The sequence below is a fragment of the Scylla paramamosain genome, chromosome 8, assembly GCF_035594125.1.
Source record: "Scylla paramamosain isolate STU-SP2022 chromosome 8, ASM3559412v1, whole genome shotgun sequence".
NCBI lineage: Eukaryota > Metazoa > Arthropoda > Malacostraca > Decapoda > Portunidae > Scylla > Scylla paramamosain.
In genome coordinates, this window is record NC_087158.1 from 20811175 (window position 1) to 20817039 (window position 5865).

At 42.2% G+C, this 5865-nt stretch overlaps 1 non-coding gene across 1 annotated transcript; it reads left to right on the forward strand.

Moving 5' to 3' along the window:
- Window positions 1-4008: 4008 nt before the first annotated feature.
- Window positions 4009-4081, forward strand: Trnar-ccu (transfer RNA arginine (anticodon CCU)). Its single transcript has one exon. It is a non-coding gene; the product is annotated as a tRNA-Arg (tRNA).
- The last annotated feature ends 1784 nt before the right edge of the window (window positions 4082-5865 follow it).

Below are 5865 nucleotides of genomic sequence, written 5' to 3' on the forward strand. Positions count from 1 at the left end.
TGTCTCCTTTATAATTCCTTGAACTTTTGTTGCTGACTCTAAAAAAAACTTTTTGTATAACAGTGCGATGATGTGAGACAAAGGAAAGGGAGAAAAAAACGAAAAAAAATCTTCACCCCAGGATACTGCTTTGTACCCGCAATTGGAGAGGAATTGTACCCTTTTTCTTTTCTCCTCAACTTATAAAATCCTCCTCCTCCTCCTCCTCTTCCTCCTCCTCCTCCAGTGTACCATCAGATACTCTTTACCCACCCCGTCCATTTTTAGGTCAACCTTCACTGCCTCCTCTTTTTCCTAAGCTCTTCCTCTTCCATATGATCCTCAGATACACCTCCTCCTCTTCCCTTCACTCTCTGATCCCTCTCTTCCCCCCCGCCAATCCTCATCTTCCATCCCGTTAGTCTTCCATCTCCCCCAAAAGGTAAGACGCACCACCTCAATATATTATTCCAAAGCCTCTCCTTTATTATCTCACATTTCCTTCACTTCAGGTTCCTTCATTTTCCCTTCTTCGTCCTTTCTCTCTCTCTCTCTCTCTCTCTCTCTCTCTCTCTCTCTCTCTCTCTCTCTCTCTCTCTCTCTCTCTCTCTCTCTCTCTCTCTCTGTCTCTGTCTCTGTCTCGCAGTCTCATACCCTCTCATGTTCTTGTCGTCAGCGTTGTTGTAACACGTAGCTCTCCCTTCTCGTCCTCACTGCCCTCCTCTTCTATTTACCTTTAGCTCCCAGTTTTGGTTAGCTTCTTCCTGTTCTCATTGTCGTCCTCTTCGTTGTCGTCTTCTCTCTCTCTTTTTTTTTTTTTCTCGCGCTATTTGTTCGGTGTTTTTTCTTCTCATTGTCATCGTTTTTTTTCGTTGTTTTGTTTTCTTCCTTTTCTTCGTCCTCCTCCTCCTCCTCCTCCTCCTACTCCTCCTCCTCCTCCTCCTCCTCCTCCTCCTCCTCCTCCTCCTCCTCCTCCTCCTCCTCCTCCTCCTCCTCCTCCTCCTCCTCCTTAATTGAAGTTTTTAAAATATTCAGAGGATTCAACAATATTAATGCAGATCGGTCAAATGTAACAAGAAGGCGGAACAATTTCAAAATAATTGGTATAAGATTCTTGTCAAATGAAGCAAAACATTCCTTCTTAATCGCGTTGTTAATGTATGGAACTCTCTTCCCTCTAGTTCCATCGATCGTGAAACAGTTATATCCTTCAAGAACAGATCGGACAAGTATTTAGACAATAACCCGCAACTAAGATACTATCCGTTGCCCTAGAAGCTTGGTTTGCGAAAGTAGATTTCTACCGTAGTTGCCCACCTCACATAGTTAAGACTTTAGACAGTGTGGTGTAGGGGGGGTTGGCTGGCAGTGCCGTCCGACTGGTGATATACCTTGTTGCGATCCTCTTATCCTCGGGGAATGGAGTCCTTCATTCACCTGTTCGGGCCGGCGGTGGTAGTCGATTCTTTTCCACCATTTTTAGTTAGAACATAAGAACATAAGAAATAAGGGAAGCTGCAAGAAGCCACCAGGCTTACACGTGGCAGTCCCTGTATGAAATATACCTACCTGTTTCCATCTATTATCCCCATCCATAAACCTGTCTAATCTTCTCTTAAAGCTCTCCAGTGTCCTAGCACTAACAACATGATTACTGAGTCCGTTCCACTCATCTACCACTCTATTTGAGAACCAATTTTTTTTCCTATCTCCTTCCTAAACCTGAATTTTTCAAGCTTGAACCCGTTATTTCTTGTTCTACCCTGGTTGCTGATCCTAAGAATTTTGCCTACATCCCCCTTGTCATAACTCTTATACCACTTAAAGACTTCTATCAGGTCCCCTCTTAACCTACGTCTTTCTAAAGAATGTAAATTTAACAACTTCAGTATCGCCTCGTAAGGAATACTCCTCATCCCCTGTATCCTTTTAGTCATTCTCCTCTGTACTGATTCTAATAGACCTATATCTTTCCTGTAATGTGGGGACCAGAACTGCACAGCGTAGTCTAGATGAGGTCTGACCAGCGCCAAGTATAACTTTAATATTACTTCCGGCCTTCTACTTTTAACACTCCTAAAAATGAATCCCAGTACCCTGTTTGCCTTGTTTCTGGTTTCTATGCATTGTTTCCCTAGACGGAATTCAGAGCTAACTATAAATCCTAAATCTTTCTCGTACCCTGTACCTACCAGAGTTTGGTTGTTTAATATGTACCTACTGTGTGGGTTTCCTCTGCCACCGCTAAGTACTTTGCATTTATTGATATTAGATTGCATTTGGCATCTATCCGTCCATTCATTCATTCTATCTAAATCTGCCTGCAAGGCGATGGCATCCGATTCTGACCTAATTAATCTACCTACCTTTGTGTCATCCGCAAATTTACTAACATCACTACTAATTCCACTATCCAAGTCATTGATATATATTAGAAATAACAATGGCCCTAATACTGATCCCTGTAGTTGTAGTGATAGTGATACTTTATTCTCGATCCTCATCAAAATTTCTATACAATTTTTCCATGTTGTATGTTTTCTTTTTTCCTGCCAGCCTAATCTGGAGGGAGGGGTGTATGGGGAGGAGCCTTCCCCTTTACTATCCTTTTTCTTTAACATTAATTCAGGTAGAGTAGTCCGCAAACAGCCAAGTAAGGACCAGTAGGCCTCCTGCTCTTTGTTCTTTCGTTGTAATTCTTTGTAATCCCTTGTAATCCTCTTCCTCCTCCTCCTCCTCCTCCTCCTCCTCCTCCTCCTCCTCCTCTTCTTCTTTATCTTCCTCCTAACAAACTTCTGCCGTACATTAGAGAGTTGGGTCTCTCTCGTAGTTTTCTGGAGTTTTCAGTTACGCAAGTTTATTTACTCTCTAATGTATTAACTGCTGTGTTGCGTCTACGTGCACCGGGAGGAGGAAGTGTGCAGGAAGGAGGGAGGCAGGAGGAAGGAAGGGACAAGTAGTGAAGCTCTGGAGGGACGAAGGGAAAAAGGTGTGGGAAGGAATGTACTAAGTGTATTAAGGAAAGGTAAGTGGAAGGAAGGCAAGGTACAGGGAGGGGAAAAAATGAAAGTATGGAAGGTAGGAATGTGTGTAGGAGGAAAATATGTGAGAGGGAGGGACGGGAAGTTAATACGTATGTTATGGAAGGAGGAAATAGGAAAAAAAAAAAAAGGTGCGGTGTGGAATGTTATTAATCAGTGATACCAAACCTAGGTCAATATTAACCTCTGATGGTGAGTGTGGATATCTGAGAGATCGATAAGTGGTGGGCCGTCAAACATTGGGTCATTTTGTGCACGAGTGAGACAAACCAATAATAATAATGTTAATGATAATAATAATAATAATAATAATAATAATAATAATAATAATAATAATAATAATAATAATAATTTCAAAACGAAAAATCAGTTCAGGTTTGGAGGTGCCTCGGAACTCCTCTCTTAAACAAGGACAAATTGTAGGTAGGAGGAAATACAGGCATAGGGTCCCAGAGTTTAACAGTGAATGGGGTTTGGGAATCAATGAGTGGCCGGCAAGTGATGTATGATAGATCAGAGGTAAATTTACTGTCAATCAATGTTTTAGGGTCCCTGTAGAGTTCTTTGTCAGCCTGTGGCGGCGAGGGGAGAGGCAACGTTACCGGGGTGGAATAGTGTGCCGCCAGCGAGAGCAGCCCTCGGTTACTTCCATCAGCAGTACTATTTGTTAAAGTCGTATTTATTAAGTAATGATATATATTAAATGTTTAGGGTCGATGAATGATCTGAGGCTACATGAAGAGCTCGATGAGCTGAAGAGTTGGGCGAGTCGTGTTCTCATTAGTATCAGGGGGCACCAGGGGAAGGCAGGTGAGGCACAGGGAGAGAGAGAGAGAGAAAAAAAGAGAAGGGTGAGAGACGCATGATTGCGTGGAGAGAAAAATGATTTTCGAGGAAAAAGGAAAAGGGTCTGATATCTACTGTCTGCTGGATAAACGAGGCTCTGATTAGTAGAATCTTTTCATTTACACAACACACCGTCGTATCCGCCCCTGTGGCCTAATGGATAAGGCATTGGCCTCCTAAGCCAGGGATTGGGGGTTCGAGTCCCCCCAGGGGTTCACTATGTATATATAATATTTTTTTCTCGCGCCTATTTTGTCGTGTGGAATTATACTGCAAGTGCATAATTAATTTGCATTACTCGTGCTACTTGTCTGCAATTTCTTGTTTATGCATGTGTTATACCAGACTAACACTTTTTACTGTATCTCTATCGTGTTTCTCGCTCTAGCGTGATTGTAAAATTATTTAAATTGTTCTTTCAAATGTATTCTCATTCACTTTGCATCGCCACCAGTTGACTCATGCACCACTTCGTGTATCCAACGAATCTCATTCAGATGCGTAATTAAGTAATTAATTAACTCTCCTAAGCACTTTTCCTTCCTTCTGTACTTCTTCATTCATCCATTTGTTTCCCCTGTTATCTATTCGTCCATCTTCTCATGTATCCTTCAGCTGTCTGTCGTTCCCACTCTATCTTTCTATTCATCACTTGTCCGCTCGTTTATCTTTCATTTGTTCTTCCGTTCCTCATCGACCTGTGCATCCATCACTCATCATCTTGTACATAAGAACATAAGAAAATAAGGGAAGCTGCAAGAAGCCATTAGGCCTACGCGTGGCAGTCCCTGTATGAAATACACCTACCTATTTCCACCTATCATCCCCATCCATAAATCTGTCTAATCTTCTCTTAAAGCTCCTTAATGACTCAGCACTAACAACTTGATTACATTCATCTACCACTCTATCTGAGAAGCAGTTCCTTCCTATCTCTTTTTAAACCTCAGTTTTTTCAAGCTTGAACCCGTTATTTCTTGTTCTGTCCTGGTTATTGATCCTAAGAATTTTGCTTACGTCCCCCTTGTTATAACCCTTCTACCACTTAAAGACTTCTATCAGGTCCCCTTCTAACCTACGTCTGTCTAAAGAATGTAAACTTAACAGCTTCAGTCTCGTTCCATAAGGAATACTCCTCATCCCCTGTATCCTTTTAGTCATTCTTCTTTGTACTGACTCTAATAGTACTATATCCTTCCTGTTATATTAGGACCAGAACTGCACAGCGTAGTCTAGATGAAGTCTGACCAGCGCCAAATATAACTTTAATATTAATTGGGCCTTCTATTTTTAACACTCCTTAAAAATGAATCCTAATACCCTATTTACCCTGTTTCTGGTCTCTATGCATTGCTTTCTTAGATTGAGTTCAGAGCTAACTATAACTCCTAAATAACTAACTATAACTCCTAAATAACTAACTATAACTTCTAAATAACTAACTATAACTCCTAAATAGCTAACTATAACTTCTAAATACCCTTCAGCTCTCCCTCCATCGGCTTTCGACTCACCTACCTGTTACCAATCCTCACACCGACCTTTCAACTACTTTTCCGTCTTCCATCAATCCGTCTTTTCATCAGTCATCCTCACACCTGTCCTTCCACTACACTCCCGTCTCCCTTCTACCCGTCCATCCGTCACTCATCCTCTATCTCTCAGCTGCCCTCCCATTCGCCATCACCGCATTTACCCATCAGTCATCCTCTCGTCTATCCTTCACCTGTGTTCCGTTCCTCATCGACCCTTCCTTCCGGCCACCCATCCGCACAGTAAGCCTCATTTCTGAACTGATTGGTTTCGACAGCAGCTCAGGCACTTGCTGTTTCAATAATACTGTTCGGGACCTTGCGCCGCGGCTTGGGTCTGACTGCTGGCCTAGCGCTCGAAGGCAGATTTTACCAATAATAACGACCACATTAAAGTAATAGTGTCATACATGATAATGTTTTTAACTTTGGTGTGCTGGTAACTTCCGCGTAGGGTATGGGGATGT